This window comes from Thamnophis sirtalis, unplaced genomic scaffold (assembly GCF_051295495.1).
Source record: "Thamnophis sirtalis isolate CommonGarterSnake01/CBP01778 unplaced genomic scaffold, rThaSir2_p1.2 scaffold_1, whole genome shotgun sequence".
Taxonomy (NCBI): Eukaryota; Metazoa; Chordata; class Lepidosauria; order Squamata; family Natricidae; genus Thamnophis; species Thamnophis sirtalis.
The window spans coordinates 126,898,063-126,919,346 of NW_028261381.1; positions in this window are offsets into that span (position 1 = coordinate 126,898,063).

Sequence of the window (21,284 nt, forward strand, 5' to 3'; positions counted from 1 at the left end):
TGGAATATCTCCTATTGCTGTTCTAAGCTGCAGGGATTCCAGCCGCCTATCTACACCATCAGCGGCCATTACTGCTGCCACCTAATGCCACCCCATTTTTTGCCTCCATACATCCCGTTTCAGTCTCCGCGTGCCCCACTTTTGGCTTCTGTACATCCCATTTTCATCCCATTCCAGCTGGTGGGCTTGCTGCCTTCTATCCCTGCCATCTGAAATGTGCCAAAAATGGGACACATGGAGACTGAAACAGGATGCATGGAGGCCAAAAATGGGGCATGTGGAGGCAGAGATAGGTGGCAGTGGTAATGGACGCCGATGGTGCTGATGGGTAGGGGCAATCCCCACAGCCTGGAACAGCTGATAGGAGGAATTCCAGGAGGCCAATCAAACCCCCAATCAGCTGCTTGTGCTAAATCAGGCTGTGCTGAAGCTGACGAGGCTGTTTGCTGTTTGCTGCAAGGAGGCAAATTGCTGGAAGGCAGAGGCCAAATGATGGGGGCCGGTGGGTGGGTGGGGCTTTGGCAACATTCTCTGTATAAGACACACAGACATTTCCACCCACTATTTTTTTGGAGAGGGAGTGTATCTTATACTTCAAAAAATACAGTAAGTCTAAGTGCCATTGCTACTGCTATAAGCTACAATGGCTTGCATGGGTACAGTTTTTTGGTCTGTATATAGGTAGAAATAGAGCTTGCTGGTTTTCGTTTGTAGAACAAACTAGAACAACTTTTCAATGTTTCAGATCTGTTACTGGGCATTCATTGTTTCAGTTTCTCTCCTTGTGCACTAGCTTAACTAACACAAACTCTTCCTGAAACTTCTGTCCAAATTCTGGTGCAAGAATTTTGCTCTTGTTAAATCTCTTAATCTCTTTATCTCTTGTTAAAAAAGGCATCTTCTCTCTCAAAAGTCAATTTTGCCTCTATTCATGATCAACTATCATCTTTATATTTAGCAATAAATGCCCAGTACTGTACAATACAGTACAATAAATACTGTACTGTGAAGATATTGAGCTAGAACAGGAGAAATCCAACTGAAAATACAGATTTCATTATGGATCTCCCTTGGAGAAGTATTCAATATTTATGATATGGTTACTTACAATTGTAATAATCATGGTTCTCTGAATTAAATCAATGTTCACATAACACATTGAATTAAAACCTAATTGCATATCCTGCAGAATGGTATCAAAAAAAGCAAATTGATGGTTGCAACATCACACTCAAAACCTGCTCCTTTTGTACATCAATGTCATATGTACAAAGGGGCGGGGCTTCAATTACAATGCTGCATCTGCATCTTGCCAATTTTGGCCTTTCTCTAGAGAGTATATACAGATGTTACTATGTGCAACCTGGGTTATACAAACATGCTAAGGAAAAAATGGCTTTTGCAAATTTATGGTTCAGGGTATTAAACGAATAGTTTGCACAATAGAGTTAGGAAGATTAACTCTACTGAGGGAATAAACTCTACTGTTATACAAGGGGTAATTTTCATGTGTAAACTATTGTTTAAAGGCATTATTGAAATTTTGTATTGATTTTGGCTTTGCATTTGGAAGAATATGGCAGATGATGGGCATTAGTTCAGGCTTCAGTGAAGCATAAAAATGTATAGACTAAGGTTGTTTATATCTTGTTATAAACAAGGTTATATAAATTGTTTATGCAATTAATGGTGCAGTTGTGTTTACTCAAATAAGAAACAGGTTGAGAACAAGATGATATATTTTAAAAGGGCAGATGGACTAAAGAAGGGCAACCAGCCTGACAATTCAAGAATATGTAATAGACTTTCTTGGAGACAGGCCATGGCCTTATCAATCCAGACTGAGCAATGGATATATCAAGATTCAGAGGGGACAAAATAAGACCAACATATCAACAAGCTTGGTGGTGAAAGGTCATCAAAACTCTACCAGATTGGCCAAAGGCTACCTCTGCTGCTAGGAAAGGGTGTAGCTCTAGTGCATCACTCAGTACAATGGATAAGATTCATTTCTGGATACAAGATAACATGTAGGGGGCTGCCCAGTCTAAGATCACTGAGGGAAAACTCTCCAAAGCACCAATTGGCTAATGAGCTTCTCATCATGGTAGTTGTGGCAGATGTGGCACTCTGTAGATGTGTTTAAATCTACTAGGCCTGCTCCAATTCTCTTTAATTACCACTTGTCTGAAATAGTATAGGGTCTCCTGCTTAAGCAGGGTTTGGACTAGAAAATCTCCAACGTCCCTTCCAAGTATTATTCTGGTTGTTGTTGTTTTTAAGAAACGGGTTTAAGATCTTATTTCAGTTACTCAACATTTTTAGTATCAGAAGTTGAATCCTAGAATCCTAGAAAAAGGGAGCCTCGTAAGTCCTGTGTAATAGCCTCATAAGTCCTCGGACTTACAGCTCGGCAGCAGCCAGGCGCGCCTTAGCCAATCAGGTGCGCCTGCGAGTTGCCGGGCTGTCATACGCGAGGCTATTGGCTCGTCCGTCTGACAGCTCCATATAAAAAGCTGTCTGACGGAGGAGAGGTGCCAGTCTACCTTCAGTTACTGTTCTTGCCTGTAATAAATAGTTACTTAAGGTTACCTCAGAAGCCTCTGCTTTTCCTTCCGCCGATTTAACAGGTTTGATAGCACAATCCGATTCAGGAATTTCATCCTTAAAACGGCTTGATGACAGAAGTTCCTTTTAAAATCTCAGCAGGTGTAACCAGAACCATTTCCAAACAAAAAAAAAAGGGGAGGGCGGGTAAAATTCTAAAGACCCATTTAATGATTAAAAAGGAAACTTCATGCAGTTCCATTGAATGTCTAGTACATATGTGTAGGATTTCAGTTTTAGACTTGAATTTAGACTTAAATTTATACATTATTCTATAGCATTATGTGACTTGCTTGTTATATTCTTAAAATAAACACACCAGCAACTAACCAAGTATGCTGAATAAGCTCCAAAGAGTCTGACCAATTGATGTTTTGATGTTTTCCACGTTTTTTTTATCACTGCAAGATTTGCCAGAGAATTTCATGCAGATGCATTACGATTCTATGCTTGGATGCTGAACTCTTCATTCTCTTTAGTTTTGTTCCTATAGAGATTAGTTACAATAATGTGGAATCTGGGAGTGTAGCTCAATAAAATCATTGTTGTTTATTTGATTGCTTGTTAGTTTTATTCAAAATGCTGTCCCTATTCTTCTTAACAGCTTTCTTATTTAGCAGGAAGTAAAAATGGTATCTAATCCCAATTCCAGAGCGTCAGGATTTGTCAATGTGACAAATGCCTCCCCAGTTATTTCAGTCAGGGTTTTTTTCCTACTACAAAATGTTTACATTTGAGTAAGATTGTCCTCCCAGGAGGTGTTGCTTTACTTCTTGGAAACTTGAAATTGTTTATATAGACAATTAAACTTCTGATAGGTACAAAACTAAACCCATTTAGTTCTTTGAACAAATTTCACAATGTAAAAATCTGAGAAAGAGAAAAGGTTTAGTTGAATGCAAATTTGCAAAGAACGCAAAAAAACCCACTTATAAATGAATGTAAGTGTTCAATGAAAACTTCTCCATACTGATGATACACACACACACACACACACACACACAGACAGAGAGAGAGAGAGAGAGAGAGAGAGTACAGTATATGCATAATGTAAAGAGAGTATGGACAATCCCCAAATAAATAAATAACCTTTGGTTGCTCCAGCCATAATGTACACCCAGCCACACCCATAAAAGAGGGAACACACAAGAGAGAGAGAGAGAGAGAGAGAGAGAGAGAGAGAGAGGGAGGGAGGGAGGGAGGGAGGGAGGGAGACAGACAGACAGAGACAGAGACAGAGACAGAGACAGAGACAGAGACAGAGACAGAGACAGTATATGTATACTATAAAGAGAGTATGGATAGTCCCCAAATAAATGATCTTTGGTTGCTCCAGCCTTAATACATACATAACGTACACACACACACATCAACAGAATAAAGATGGGAAGCAGAACAACAGGTGATCCTTTTTATATATGCGTGTGAGTTGATAGATAGATAGATAGATAGATAGATAGATAGATAGATAGATAGATAGATAGATAGATAGATAGATAGATAGATACATAGATACATAGATACATAGATAGATACATACATAGATACATAGATACATAGATACACAAACATATACAAATATATATGAATGTGTTCATTAAGGCTGGAGCAAACAAAGATTATTTATTTGGGGACTGTTCATACTCTCCTTACATAAGCACATGCACATGATTCATTTCTTTTTATCTGAAAGTCTTGAATCAATCTTCTTAATTCCACTATTATCCACATTACAGAGTCACTTTTGGTTTAGATGAAATTATACGGGTATAAAATCACACACAAAAAAACCACCTTATTCTCACTCAATTATGTACAACAAAGAAAACTAAAATATTATTAGAATAATTTCTAGTCTCCTGAGAGTGCCAGTACAGTGTATACACCACCTATCTTACTTGCAAAAAATCCTTAGATTAAAAAAATCCTTGTGAGAACAGATTCTTAGGGTAAAAGTGAGCTTTGATTATGTTTGCGACAAGCTGACCAAAAGGTGTCAAAAGCATACCAGTGCTGTTCCTATTATTTGCAGGGAATGCTGTATGTGACACAGATCATACTATGGCCACTAATCTAACCTATACCTTGTCCACATTTCTAAAAAGCATTATGCAAAAGATCTAAGTAAACAACAACATGATGCCAGCAGATGTTCATATCCAGGATCTTCCTAGTGGTGATGACTATTGTGAAATTATATCTTCTACATTAATGAAAACAAAGAGAAATATAAATTCACAAATTCATGCTCAAAACAAAATGGTTTAAACTGTATTCAGACACTGCGTGGAAAAAACATTATTTTTAGTTTGATTTGAATGGCCACCTCTTAAAATACAATTGGGAGTAGTATCAAATTAAAAACATCAATAAAATCATCAACAAAACTGAAACATATCACTAAATTTTATAAAGCATTTGCATTTTGAATAGAACTCTAAGAGCATGATTGATTTGACTGCTTATGGTGAAAGATTGAGATAATTAGTTCAGGATGATAGGAGGTTCTGAATGTGGAACAAAGCACTTTTTTCATATAGTCAATAATGGATCAGGGCTGTGTGTGTGAAGAAAAAAATAACTAAAAGAAACAAGAAAAAGATAGAAGGACTGCAGGAAAAATAAGTTTGAGTCCTGTATAAAAATGCACACGGAGATAGATAGAGAGAAGACAGATACATTTCCCAATATAATGAATGGAAAGTAGATATAAGAAAAGAGAATGTGGATATGGGGGGAAAGAGAAAAAGCATTAGGTTACAAGCTACAACAGAAATGTATTTAATTACACTAATGAGAAATGTGAAAAAGGATGCTTTGTGGATTAAAAGAAGATCTGAATGAGGAAAAAATCTAATCTTTTTCTGTAAAAACGAGAATGAAAAAAATACACTGGATTAATTTATTAGGTACAATATGTCTAAGAAAATTAGCTGAATTCTGACTGAAACAATAATAAAGGTGACAAAAAGCCAAAATCGGGATGTGCGGGGCAATTTTATGTTATGTGAATTTGTAATTTAGTGTACTTTTGGCATGACTGTGAAGTTGAAGTTTGGTTACTAAATTTGATAGGAGTTTAAGCTGGAAGCAAATAATGCGTCAGAAAGATAAAATGCTTGATAAAGTACTCTACAATGTTGGAAAAATTATTGTAATTGCCTAAGTATATATACACCATGTTTTGTCTCCAAAACGGGCAGTTTTCCTAAAAAACTTAATTCTTTGCTTTTAGCCTTGCCTTTTGAATCTCAGCTGCTATTAAGAAATTTTGGCTTATCTTGAGCTCAGTCTGAAACTGGAAATCTGGCTCTGCTTTCTGACTTTGGTGTTGAATGTCTACCTACTATTGACTTTGGACCATTAATAATTCAGTCTGGAAAGTAGAAGAATAGAGTTCAGCTATTAATTTTATACTTTCCCCATAATGTGGGCACTGTTATTGTAAATTATATAATTAAAAATTGTTCTTGCAAAGTAACATATAATTCTATGGAATAAATTTCACAGAGAACAAACAGTGAAGGGATAGCCTCATTTAGATTGATTATAAAAAGGAGAGAGTCTACAACAGGTATATTATTCATGTACACAGAAATGCATATATGCATTCAGAAGCATCCAATGAACTTTGAATAACTACATTTCTCCAAATTAAATTATGAACCAATTTTATTTTATGTGAGTGAGTGAGTGAGTGAGTGAGTGAGTGAGTGAGTGAGTGAGTGAGTGAGTGAGTGAGGAAGGAAGGGATAAAATCCACGATAGTTGCCTGCCATAATATGGCAGCAAGGTAAAGTTTTTAACATGTGTTTATCATATTATACAATTGCATAGTACTCATAACAATAAGGAAAAGGGGAGTAATTAAACATAAACTATTATGGACATTCAAATTTCTAAATAGTTCTCTAATAGAAACTCCCAGCAATTAAATACATATTCAAATGTACAGAGATAGATAAACCCTTCAGAATGTTACATAATTTCTGGAAAATAAGAATCCTTCCAATCTTGTTCTATTGACTAGTCTGTGAACATAAAAGCATGCTTTTATTGTGCTTTGATTAATGTACAAACCATTGCTATATAATTCAGAACATATGATCAATTGTAAAAACAAATGAATCTTACAGAACACAATTAGTATGTGAAACTAATTGGAAGCTACTTAACTAAAACATGTAGTGCACAATATGAATATGTGGTACATCCAGTACTCTAACTTGTAATTAGTTGAACCTATCAATTTCTTTTTAAAAAAATACAGATATGAAAATATATCATTTTAAATGATATTTAATTATATTTACTAAAATAATAATTTTAATATAATTTCATTCATTCATTCAAATTTATATGATAAGTTAACTAAAACTTTTAGTTAGAGTTCAGTCCTAACTTATACCCAAGTGAGGACCTTCAAGCTATGTATATGTTCAGTCACTATAGAACCGTGATGGCGAATCTATGGCAGACAATCCAGCTGATTTTCAGGTCTCTGCCATGCATGTGTGGAGGTGATGCACATGTGGGAGATGTGCATGCAGGCACGGGGAATGGGGGGAGTATTGAGGGGTGCAACACACCCCATTTTTGGTCCCAGGAGGCTTCAGGGAGGCCTTCTAAGCCCAAAATGGGGCACAGGGGGTCACACACACATGCACAGGGGGCAGGGCATGCAGGGGGTGTCACGCACGCATTGCATTATAGGTGTGGGCACACACATGCTGTCACACACACACACACACACTTTCAGCGTGCAATAACAAAAAGGTTAGCCATCACTGCTATAGGAGATGGAAAGGCTTTCTTCAGGGAAGGGAGGCTAACAAAGAAACGTAACCATATGTGAGAAAGAAATGTAGTGAAGAGATGTTGCCTAGGGAACAGATAAGATAGGGCACAGCTTGCAGCGCATAAAGGGAAGAGAAAAAGGCTCAGCAGAGAACCTACTTCTCTGGATGTAAAGAAGATGATGGCAGATTTGTACTTTCAGACTTTCCAAATTCTGTTGTTGTAGCCTTATAATGATGTAGAATGAGCTCATCTGGTCAATTTTGTTTTATTTTTGCTAGTCTTACTGGAAAGGCAGACAAAAAGCATCGTATGCATGAAGTAAGTCCTGGGAAAATATGAGATACGGCATTTTGGACAAAAGCAGTACAGTCCAAGATTCCAATTGTTGACTTAGTGTTTGGTTTTTTGTCTAATTTTCTGTCTACAAACATGCAGCCTGAACCATCATTCTTCTAATTCTGCCCATTGGATAACGTTTTTCAACAAATAAAGAAATCCTTTCCTGACCATCAACCCCTCAGAATAAACAGAGAGGCAGGGGTTATCCCATTTCTTGGTTTGGCATTTTGTCTCTTCTCTAGTCTATTTTACCAGCCAATTGAATCAGCAAATTAATCTTAATCCCTTCTGGTCAATTTCACAATGTCTAGAGAAAGCTGTCCAGCTGACGTTTCCTGTTTTTAAAAGAAGCATGCACTTTCCCCAAGTGAAACTGATCACACCACAACTTTGAAACACATTGTACTTGGCAGCACATGGAAGCCATAATTACCCTTAAAAATTATCAGAAACAATGTTAAGGAAAAATAACTTAATTTTTAAGGGGAAATAGAATCAGAAGAATGAATTGAAGAGAGTGAAATCACGTGCACACTATGGGATATTTCAAAAGAACTCAAAATCCACTATTTAATAGAAATACAAAAGCTTCACAATTTCAATTCAAGAAATAATTTATTAATTGATGATGTGCCATCACGTCATTTTTGACATTTAATAATAACATATGTAGAAATTTTCCATGAGAAATATCCCTAATCTGTTCTTTCAAGTCCCCCACAAATACACCTATTGCCATTATAACCGAGTCCATCATCCATCCTGTTGGTTGTCTTCTTTTCTTTCCTTCTGCCTTTTGCAGCATTAGAGCCTTTTCCAGAGAGCTGCGTCTTTGGATAATGTGTTCAAACTAGGATAATTGGAGCCTGATTATTAGTGCTTCAATTGAGAACTCTGGGTTCATTTATTCAATGATCCATGTGTTTGTTTTCTTGGCTGGCCAGGATATTCTCAGGAGTTTTCTTTAATCAAGAAATAAAGATTGCACTTTATTAAACTGCCATTAAGCAAATGTATTTTTTCTTCCTTTTCTGCTACAATTAAGACAAAAAGAGTACCTAAATTAAAACCTAAATCAAATATCTGTACATTTGCTAAAGATGAGCTCACCAATTTGAGCTATAGAGCAGAAGTAGGAATTTTTAATTTCATCACTAAATAGAATGTAGAGAGAACTATAACTTATCCTATTTTACTTTATATTCTCTTAAAATGTATGTACGATTGTCCTGTCTTCACACCCAGTCAGCTATTACAAGAAACTAAACTGAGAAAACTATTAAAGCAATGGAGTGTGGAGTGATAACATAAAAAAGGCTCATTCCTATTTTACCACAAGCAAATCTTCAATTTTCCCACATATATAGTTATGTATTTAATTTGATATAACACTAACTACCAAAGTTGCAATAATGATTTACAATAAAAGCAAATTTAAAATCAAAATATTTTAAAAGAACTTTTAAGGGAGTGAACCAACTAGAGTATTTAAAATCTGATTGAATAATTAGAAATTAAAATCCTGAGTAAAATATGTTTTTAAAAGAAAATTAATAAAAATATGAGACCGATCACCTCTGTAGGGTGTTCATTCCAAAGAACTGGATAACAGAGAAAGATTTATCCTCAATCATCACTATATGACTTCACACCATCTCTAGGTGAACCTGTCAGATTCTGCTCTGTTGATCTGATGAGCACCATGAAACTTTCCTGCAGATCTTCACACTGCACTCACTCTGGTCTAACTGGCACACAGTTACTCTGCTTACTCAGCCAAAACAACCACAGAACCATTCAGAAACATTGATATGTGCATGTGGACATTCTGAATACTGGTTTTGAAATAGCAACTTCTTGTTATCTTTTACTTGAGGGGACAGCCTGTCTTTTCATGGTGAGGCTTTTTGGCTTGCCACATCTCCCAGCCCCTGGGACAGAGGTGGGATTCAAAATATTTTACTACCGGTTCTGTGGGTGTGGCTTGGTGAGCGTGATATTGTTTGGTGGGCATGGCTTGGTGGGCATGCCAGGGGAAGGTTACTGTAAAATCTCCATTCCCACCCCACTCCAGGGGAAGGATACTGCAAAATCCCCATTTCCTCCCGATCAACTTGGACTCGGGAGTCAGAGAATAGATGGGGGTGGGGCCAGTCAAAGGTGGTATTTACCAGTTCTCTGAACTACTCAAAATTTTTACTACTGGTTCTCCAGAACTGCTCAGAACCTGCTGAATATGTCATTGTACTGGCATGTAAAGGAGATCAGAACCCCAGCCTGTCTCTTTCCTTCTCATCATTTCTAACTTTCCCTTTCCTTACACTACTGTTTATCTCCCTGCCATCCTGCCATGCTACAAAAAGTTTTAAGGAGCATTAAATTCCATTTTCCTTCTCACTTCTTTTCTCTTGTTTTCTCTTTCAATCCCTCTTCTCAAATAAATGTGATTCATTTACAGTACATCAAATAAACATGATTCACCACGGGTGACAATGGACAAAAATTCTTATATGTTTGGTTGGCATTGTTTGAGTTGACTAAAGTAGTCTTATGAATGCTGGTCAAGGAAAAACACAATCAGCCTAAAGCTTGATGGTATTCAATTTCTCCAACAATAACAAGTTTAGAAATGACAGGTCTTTCAGATGAAAATGTCATGCAAGACTTGATGTGAGATCAGCCATTTGCTGATCAAGTGGCATCCTAATGAGTTTGCAATTATGACCAATTTTAATATATCTTTATGCCAGTGGTACAGTATCTATGCCAGTATTCCTAACCATGAGTCACTTGAAGATGCATGGACTTTAATTCCCAGAATTGCTCAGATAGTGTGCTGGCTGAGGAATTCTGGGAGTTGACCTCTACCCATCTTAAAGTTGCCCAGGTTGAAAAACACCGATTTGTGCATGTGGACATTCTGAAATAGCAACTTCTTGTTGTCTTGTAGTTGAGAAAACAAACCTATTTTCATGGAGACAGTTTTTAACTTTTCACATCTTCCAGCCCCTGGGTTATCTTTGTGCTGGCATGTAAAGGAGATTAAATGCAAAGTAAAATTTGAAGGCAACAATAGCTTGCCATCACAACACTAAAGAAACACTGGAAATGAATTTAACTTTTGTGAAAATGGAGAAGGATGTTTGTTTAATCAGAAACCTAATGGAGCAGGATGACATGCTTGCTGGCAAAAAGCAAGCAGTGATTGATTAACAGTTGTGTGCTCAGCTATAGGACAGAAAGTGTAAATCCTTTTGGCTGGTACTCTTGGCAAACATGTTAGATCTGCAAACATGTAATATGTCAGTGCTCATAGCATTCTAATCAGTCTGAAAATATTCAAAAGGGTTGGGATCAATTTTGTTTGCATTTTAAACTGAATTTAAGAGTTGGAAGACACAAATGGCCATATGGAAATATTCTTATTTTTCTGTCACTCTAATAAAGAGAGGGAGTAAATGGCTTTGTATGCTGAACTGGCGCTAGACTTTTTGTCATGTGAATGAGCCATATGTATTTTTTTTTACTTGTCATCATATTATTTTTAGGGACACAAACATGTATTACAATTTAAAACTTTTTAAAACCACAGTGTATAGGGATTTATGCGTTATGAGTCAACTGAAATCTGGCATCTAGATATATAATATATAAATAAATAAGCAAGCATGGAATTTGGCTCCCAAGTGTGTCTCTTGGCCTCATGTTTGTTAGGCTAATTAGCATCTTTTCTTTCAAATGACAAGTTCAGAATTCACATCTGCTTATTCCCCTTTTTTCTCTCCCTCATTGAGCTCATCTCCTAATATATTGCAGATGAATACATTCCATGGACTTGGGAACTGTCTGTTGCAAGAGAGCTTCTGACCCAGAAAGGACATTTCTTGATGGACTGAAACTTCATAGATCATGGACTACTTTTGATTCCGGACAGACACCAATGATATTGGACAGATGGCTTGAGTTTTTGAGAACTTGTTTTATCCTATCTGTACCTCACCTTTACTTTTTTTATATTCTGTATGTGGCCATAGCTAACTAGATATATGCAAGCTTGTGTGTCCTTCAGAATTCTTCCTCAAGACTCTCTCCTAGCATTTTTAGGGCTGTCCAAATAAGACATGCCAATAAAATAAAGTGTGCCATGTGTGCTTGGAAAAACAATGTCTGCAACTATAGCATGTCGAAGTAGAACGACTGTCTGACTTCGAACTGTTCAGGTTCCTAATGATGGGTGAAAAGAACCCCTTGGCGATTACCTGTAATGAAATCGCTATTATTGTGAAAATTTCTGAACTACCTTCTGTCAGTGGTTCATTCATTAAGGTGAACATTCTTCTTCAAGATGTGGCTGTCACAAATTACTGCCTTGCCACCCAAAGGAGAAGGTGTTGTCTCATTGGATAAAGACATTTAGTTTGCCCTGTCTCCCATCACCTAGGGTGACAGTGGTAGGATAGAAGGACTATTTCAATATATCTGAATAAGAAATCATAGGCAGGTGAGTGTAATGCTAAAGGTGCCAGGGTATAAATCAGGGTATTAGGATATAAACCAGAATACTATGAGTTCTAGAATTAGATCAATATTTGGTATTATGTTCATTCACTGATCATTCTATAGTGGCAAAGATGGTGACAAAAACAATGAAGCTACAGAAGCATAATCTATTCTCTTTTCTAAAAGAAGGAAATGGTGTACATGTAGGTACAAAAGTGAAGGGATGGGATGAGACAATTGCCATTGATTCACAGCAGAGAAGGGACTTGCTGACATCTGATGTACTCAACTATTGACCTGTACATGTGGTATTCTGATGTCTGCAAAGTGTTAAAAAAATCTCTAATCAGTGCCAGATGCATTTTGAAACCATGATTGAACAGCTCTGCAATTTGGGAGTTCTTCTGAATTTCTGGCTCCTGTTGGAGTAGCAGGTGAAAGCTGTTACCAGAGGGACATTTGTAAGCTCTGGCTAGTGTCTTAATTGTTGATAAATGTGGATTGGGAAGCCTTGACTACAGTGATTCATGCCCTTGTTACATTGCATTTAGACCACTGCAATATATTATATGTGGGATTGCCTTTGGAGATGAGTTGATAGCTTTACTTAGTCCAAATGCAGGGCAACCCATCTCCAAACTGAAGGTAGCAGATTTAGCTACATTAATACCAATGTTACCAATTTGCTTCTTGACCAATTTGAAGTGTTGATTGTTATGTCCATGTGATTTAGTTCCTAGATACCTACTGGATAGTATGTCTATTAAGGTTTGTCCTGCCCTATGTATTCCTGCAGTAAAGCTTTACTGGGGACTCCAATGAGGAGCTTCACATTTTGGAGTGGTTGACAGACTCCCACCTCCCTCCCACTCATCCTACTCCCTCCCCATTTTTTAGTTGGGTTGAGTATTTTTTTATATTATGTAGCTTGCATTGTGTATAGGGGGTTTGTAATGTTTTATCTTTTTAATATTATAAACTGCCCATAGTTACCTTGTGGTAAGATGGGTGGTCAGTAAATTTAATAAAGCAATCACAAGTGAAACAAAAAAATAAAGACATGCCTTCTCTGTAGCTGTCTTTCTATGAGGGAATAATTTGATTCCAAAAAAGCAGAGAACCTCCTTGACTTTTGCTTAAAAACTGTTCCCTTCTAAACTTTGAAAATCAGAGGTTTGTGGGCTGCCTTTTAGACAGATAACTGATATAATTTGCTGCTATTTGTATTAAATGCATGACTCCTGGGTAGCTCTGTATTTTTTTATAATAGCTAGAGTTTGAGAAGCTGACTTCCGCCACTCCTTTTCTCAAAGTAGGACCTCTTCATCCCTACTACCATATTTTAAACTCTCCTGCCAGTTCTTCAGTCAGCAGGGAAAATTATAAAGAGTGGGGGGTGACTCCCTCCATAGTTCTAACAAGAAAAATATAAACCTCTTTTTATGGATACACCACACTGCTTTACTTTTTTACTTACATTCACCTCTATAAACAGTATTACACAGTTTTAAAAGCTTCAACAATGCCTTGGCTGGCTTAGCGGTAGTTCTCCATCTTTCTGTTTCCTTTCCCTTTTTTCCTTTCCTTTCTTTTCCTTTCCTTTCCTTTCTCCTTTCCCTTTCTTTTTCTTTCCTTTCCTTCCCTTTCCCTTTTTCTTTTCTTTTCCTTTCCTTCCCTTTCCCCTTCTTTTCTTTTCTTTTCCTTCCCTTCCCTTCCCCATTTCCTTTTCTTTTCCTTTCTTTTCTTTTCCTTTCCCCTTCTTTTCCTTTCTTTTTTTCCCCTTCCCTTTCCCCTCTCCCGTTTCTCCTTTCCCTTTTTTAACTTTTGTATTATGTGTTTCTTTTAATGTTGTACGCCGCCCTGAGTCCTTGGGAGAAGGGCGGCATATAAATCTAATAAACCACACCAAACCAAACCTTTTTCTTTTCTTTTCCTCCCCTTTCCCCTTCCCTTTATTTTCCTTCTCTCCCCTTCTCTTTCCCCTTTCCCTTTCTTTTCCTTCCCTTTCCTTTCCCCTTTCCTTTTCCCTTTCTTTTCTTCCCTTCCCTTCCTTTCCCCTTCCTTTCCTTTCCCTTACTTTAATTTTCCACAGTGAGGAAAGCTCCTTAAAGGCACAATACAATACACACAATGCATTCAAAAACATGACACATATTCAAACAATTCAACCCTTCCCACTGCCTCATTAAGTCACAACTGCCTTGCCAAAAATAAAAAAATTAAAAGTTTCTCCTCCTTCTCCTCCTTTTGGCTCTGTTGGATTCCTCTTGAATTCCTCTTGAATTTCTTTCTCTTTCTCTTTGTATATTTGTATTTGTATTTATTTGTCTTGTATGCCGCCCACTCCCGAAGGACTCTGGGCGGCTCACAATAGACAAGGGTAGTTGTAGTTGGTCTGCTCTGCTTCTATGTCAGCCACTGTCCGCATGTAATTTACCTCTAGCTCCTTCTAATTCACCTAAGTAGCCAAGGATTCGGTCTCTTCTATTCCTGATTCCTACCACTTACAGACCTGTAAAACCATACTTAGCACTCCAAGTCCATTTCTTTGCTTCCCATGGAAAATCTCCTGCCAATTTACATCATCCATCTATCTATCTATCTATCTATCTATCTATCTATCTATCTATCTATCTATCTATCTATCTATCATCTATCTATCTAGGCAAACATTTGTAGTTTTTGATTTATATGTTTCCTTGAGTCCTGTGGAAATGGGTGGTATATAGTGCTGTGTAATAAATAAATCTGTAGACAATGAGGAAAATAGCTTTACTTCATTTGCACTTTTTTGGCAAAATAAGAATCTCAGCCTCCTTATAAAATGTGAAAGGTTAAATGGGATTTTAATGCACTACTTCTGACTATGTGGAATTGCACCAACATAGGATAAAAAACATTAATTTTTTGAGCCCTGCAACAGTTTTAGTAATACATGTACCATTTGTTTGTTTGTTTGTTTATTAGAATTTGACAAACACGAACAAGAATAAAAGGTTTCTGGAATGTAAGATACATTTAGGATACAAATACAGGATGTAGGATACAAATACATTTCTGGAATGTAGGAATCCTTGCGCTCCAACATCTCATCTCATCTTGGAATCTTGGACTTGTTTTAAAAGAAAGATGGTAAATAAACAGCTAAGCAGATAAATAATGTTGTAGCACTTAAAAAACTACTTTAAGAATGACAATACACTTGAGGTATGGCAGGAACCCGATAAAAGCTGAGTCAAGATTCAGATCACAAGTATGTACATCTGCAATGCTAATTGAAACCCCATGTAAGGAAAGAGATTACCAAATTACTTTAAATCTTGGACTACCCATATTAAAGCACTGTTATTCCATTCTTCCCCAACCTGACCTCTTACAAATATTTTGGATTACAAACCCTAGAAATTTGCCCATGCTGGGAATTATAGTGGATTTTCCTCCACCACTACCACCTAAAAAAGAAGAAGGAGAGGGTGCAAGAAATAGAAAACCTGTCATTTTGACATCCATATTGGCATGTTCCTTGAACAAATTATTAAACAGTATGTTGGTGAACAGGGGGATAGGAATGCAACAATTAGCAAGAACCAGCATGGGTTTATACCAAACAAGTCATGCCAGAATAATCTTATTTCATTTTTTTAAAAAGAGTAACTGGCTTAAGAGATCAGGGGGATGCAATGGAAATGACAAAGACTGTTCATTATATTATCATTAATAACACAGATATATATTAGATTAATTCATAATTAGTTGAAGTGACCCCACCCAGAGAACACCCATAAATGGTTCCATATCAGCATGGTTAGCAGCATTGAGTGTAGTAGCAAGGGCCTTTGTCCTAGGTTCTGAGCTATTCAAAAATTTTATTCATGATCTGGTTATCAGATTTGCAGATGGACAAAATAAGGAGTTATGAAATAGACTTCACACATCTTTTTCTAGGATCACCAGAGATAGGGGCCCCAAAGGGTTGGAGGAATAAGCAAGAATACAAGGAGATAGATAGTATGGATGTGGATATTGAAGATGGAGCCAGCCAAAATAACTCTGATTTAACTTCTGTATGTTAGTTAATATGTGAAGGTTTTTCTGAACGTAACAATTTTTATAAAAATCCGGTCCTAGCTTTATGTGGAAGTGTTTTGCTTTAGTTTTTTGTCAATGGGATGAAGCAAAAACACCTGCCACTATTTTGGCTCTTCTGCCAGCAAAATTAAACATATTATAGTTACTGCTAACATGTTCATGTTATTATTTCTTCTAGTCCTATTCAGCCAGTATTACCTTGATGGAGATGCAGCTCCAAAAATATTAACTCTACATGTTTAAGTCCTGTGTATTAACCATGCCAAGGACCTTCTCTTTATTATGTCTTCATCTTTGCTCTGATTTGCCACAGACTGGTATTCTAAATTGGGCCATTCTAAAGAACCTAGGGAAGTCTGCATAGAGAAAAGAGGCAAATTATGAAATAAAGAGATAGAATGAGAGTTATTGGAATTAGACTTCTAAGACAGGAAAATCAGTTATCAGAGCCAAGAAATCTGAAGAAAATGCAATAAATATGATCTCACACAGCAAGTTTGGTGATCAATGGCATGGCTTGACATAGTTGTGTCTATATAATTCTCTTTCCTAGAAATCAAAAGACATTTACACACAGATGCCGCAAGGCTGCCTTTAGGGAACATTTCAAAAGGCACTTGGTAGTCTTCCCACCATCTCTAGTAGCTCAAGGAGATATGTCATCAAGTCTCAGAGGCAAATCCAAGTTAACCCAGCCTTGGAAATAGCAGACCCAGAAAACCAGACATGGGTCACTGACAGTCTGCTGTCAAAACAAGGAGTGTGAAAAGCTTTCCCAGCTATTCCCAGTTTACAAATTGGGTTGTGTTTAATATTTATTCTGCTTTCATTTAAAGTGGACAACTCAAAGACACAGTGAGGGACAAAGGCAAAGGCTAAACTTATGGGTCTTTCAGGTCAGATGTTTGGGGAATGGTGTGGTCTCAAAATACACACTCATATTAACAATAATTTGGGGGACCACACACTGTGAAGGCTGATGTTCACCTCTATGTCTAAATATAAGGACATAAATAAGGCAGACTTGGGGTAGAGGTAGGGTTTGTAGAATAATTGCACTCAAAAGTGCCAAGGCTATAAAAACAAGAGATCTATAAAGGGGATATTGTGGCTTTTAACAACAGGTTCAGGTCCGTGGACATTAATCACATTAATCTTATTCATCTGTTACTATACCAAACTAAAAATATTTATTATACTACTAAAATTATTTGTAATACAATGTATAATAATCATATATATACTGATGCACTGGCCCTCATCCCCTCCCTTACTCTTACACACACACACACACACACACACACACACACACACACACACACAAAAACCTTAATCAAAATCAAGAATAAGTTTTATATATGGAAGAAAACAATAGATACGGTAAACATAATATTCTATCAGTTCGTCTGGTCATTAGTGAACTTGTGTATCAACAAATATATTTTGTTGCAAGATTCTACCGTAGTTACTGATGCAGCTCTCTTCTACTAAACTACTCAATGGCACCATAGAAAATGAGAGTGGTCAAGAAATCGGAAGCAAAACACTAAAAATGTAGAAGAAATTACTCTAGATGCAAGGAATGACTAAAAGAAGTATGGGAGAAAATTGTATAATTTGGGGAATTTGGAGTTAGTAACCATCTAGGAGTGGTTTTTTTTTAATTAATTGTTTTATTTAAAGGTGTGAGAGAATTTCACTGCCCACAATTAGCAAAAAAGAAGAAAACAAAAGCAGCCTCTCATCAGAGATTGGGACTGCAGGCTTAGCCCTACCATGCTCAGAAAGTGTAATGTTACTTTCTTTTATACAAATAATTGACAGTCATTCACAACTTTAGGAAAGTGGACATTGTAGCGTGGACAAAACCTACATCCATCTCTGTCTAATAAGTGGGTTAACTTACTTTAAAAGAAATTCTCCAGTTCAGTTTGTAATGTGTACCTAAAGGATTTAACAATGTGTTGAATTTGCAGGAGTTCTATTGCATTATACAGACTTCCTTTCAAAGCTTCCCCCCCAGGCACATTAGTTTGCTAGTTGAGATTAAAGATGAAAGTGACAGTGGGCTAAGCCTTTGCCATATGCAGAATGATTCCTGGATCATCATAGAAGTTGGAAATCTGCAGGCCAGAAAAATATAAATTACACAGACGTATGCTTAAAGCACAAAGATAAATACAGAATTTCAAGGTGGTCCTTTTTTTTTTTGACAGAGTGGACTGTTGTATAATCCACTGGTGAACTAAAGTAATCTTTTACATTCTTCCAGATGCTTTGGAATGAGAAAAAAAGTCTACCAAATTATTAGAAGATGATGTGTATGTATTTAAATCATCCTGCACTTCCTGCCTAAGCAATCTGGCAAGAATACTTTGCAAGTATATGGATCTTGAACTCATTCAGGGGAGAAAATAAAACAATTGTCAAGGAATACTACCAGGGATATTGGCTTATCTCTCTGTATTCTAGAAAAACAATAGTCTTTGATTTTATTTGGAAACAGTGTTGGTTTCAACAGAGATCCTGTCCCATCTCAGAATGTTCTGATTTATTTCAAATAGTTTTTCTACAGATTTTTCCTGGCTGTTTTATCAGCGAAAAAACAAAAACAACCACCATTTTCAAGGTTATATGAGATGCATTCTTTAGGATTGCAGATGAGGGGATCCTCTGGTGGGTAAAGAGACTATAAAGAAGAAGATGGTACAATGAAACCCCCAGAAGACAATGTAGTAGACCATGGGGCCATGTCTCATCTTGTAAGGACAAAGCAGCTTACTCTGCTGGAAAGAATATTATACTGGGAAAATGTTTGTCTGCCAGGGAAGACCCTGGAAACAATCCGCCCTAAAGAGGTTAGGAGAGGAATGTTGAACTCCTGGGAGCTTTTGTAAGGACCTCCTTCTTCTCCCTCACCCCTGCGAACACTTTTTTTCCTTGGTGGCCCCAGGAACAACACTCCTCCAGGCTTCCAAAGGAGTTCAATCCCCCTATGCTGCTGGGAAAGGGGAGGCCATGTTTAATATAATAGAATGCTACACAATACACATTTCTAATTCCCTTTCATGAACAGGAGGAAAGGTCTGACCCCAACAACAAGAAGAAACACAATGATGAAGGCCACTATAGCTTCATTGACCAGAGAAGTCCCATAGGTGACTCCACTCTATCAGGAACTCACAAAGAAATTAAGGAGATAACAGCTGGGCCTGATGGGAAAGTATTCTAGAAGAGCCTCACAAAACTAAGACTCGGGACTGGTATTCAATTCCATGGCTTGCACTGAAACAGAATGAAGTCTGAATCAAACCAACTTTGATCAATGTAACTGAATAAGACAAACACTGATGTTTTCACTGATAAATATCTATGATCTGTATTGTATTTTAACATGGTTATTGAACTTTGCCTGTAGAACTGAACCCATTTGGTAAATCTATGAAAGATATACCTGCTTTCTTCTTAATTCAGAGACTCTGGGGTATTTATAAAAAGCTTTTTATGCAAACTATTACTGGTCCCATTTTCATGCCTTATTCTAAAATATATCTATTTCTTAATTTAATATTGATAAAAAATCAATACACCCTATCATGGCACCTACAAGTAGATGTAGCATAATAGAAGCCCGTGGGAGTGAGGAGGCACACTGAACCACAAAGGTCCTAATACTGCTGTGTTGCAACACTGCCACTTTCATTACATACATGTCTCCCCACAATGTGTATGATTGTTTCATTACCCAAACTAGTTAATGTCATCAGTGACTAGCACTGATGGTATTATCCAGTTTGGATAATGAAATGTCTGCAAGAAGCAATCAAGCTCAGAGAGCATCCAGGACCCCTCATTTCAACACTGAAGTACAAATATTCTCCTTTAGTGGTGTACATATGATCAGTGGAGCTGGGAATGAAATTGTACATCTTGGAAAAACTACATCATTTTTATTATCCTTCAGAAAGGAAAGGGGAACTAAATATTGCAAAGTGGACAGAATAATGTATATACAGGCAATACTCATAAGTCAGGGCTGTCAAACTCACGGGTCAGATGCACTGGGCACACCCACGCCCAGTTTAGTGAAGGGGGGAAAGGTTGCGATACGTCACGACACCACTGTGACAATGCAAGTTTGACATCCTTAGATGTTAAACCTGGATTTTAAACCCATAATTTATGAAGTTATACATACTTCAAGAATGATTTGGAAGAAACGCTTCAGACTTTGTGCCAGTACAGCATCTCTCTGCTATTCAATAAAGCAGCCCAACATTTTTTCAGTATCTAGCATAAGCCTGAAAAGAAGATGCCACTGTTTCAAGAGTTAAATTAATCTGAATGACTGAATCTCTTAAAGCATCATTGGATAAGGAAGCAAAGCTGCTTTCATATAATACTAAGTATAGGGGAGAGGTTAACAATATCAGGCATAGTCAAAAGCAAGCAAATTGCATTGTAGCTAGCATTGTATGTGACACTGACCCAAGTGAATAGAGATGGAAATCATATAAAAACTTTATCTATGGGGACATAATATAATTTAACACCCAGATCTCTCTATTCTGAGAATTTAAGAGAAGATGGACTGCTATAGAATTCTGATAGTTTCTAGATATTCCTGTCCGAAATTCCACTGAGCACCAGGATCTGGATAGCTCCTAAATCAATGGACTTTATATAGCACTCCATTGCCCTGATAGAGGGTAGGAAACCTATAGAAAAAAAATATTTGGCCATGTATATATGGTGAGTCCTAAAGAGGATGAAATTGCTTCCTGTTAGCTAATTTAGCAGTTTTGTAGTTGCAAAACAGTCATTATTATTACAGAGTTATTACATTTATATCACAGCACCCCGTTGTATAATAAGATTCGTCTTCCTTGTGGCCCCTTCCTTGTGAAGAGTTACTTCAGGAGTTCAATATCCACAACTCCCAGTAGCAG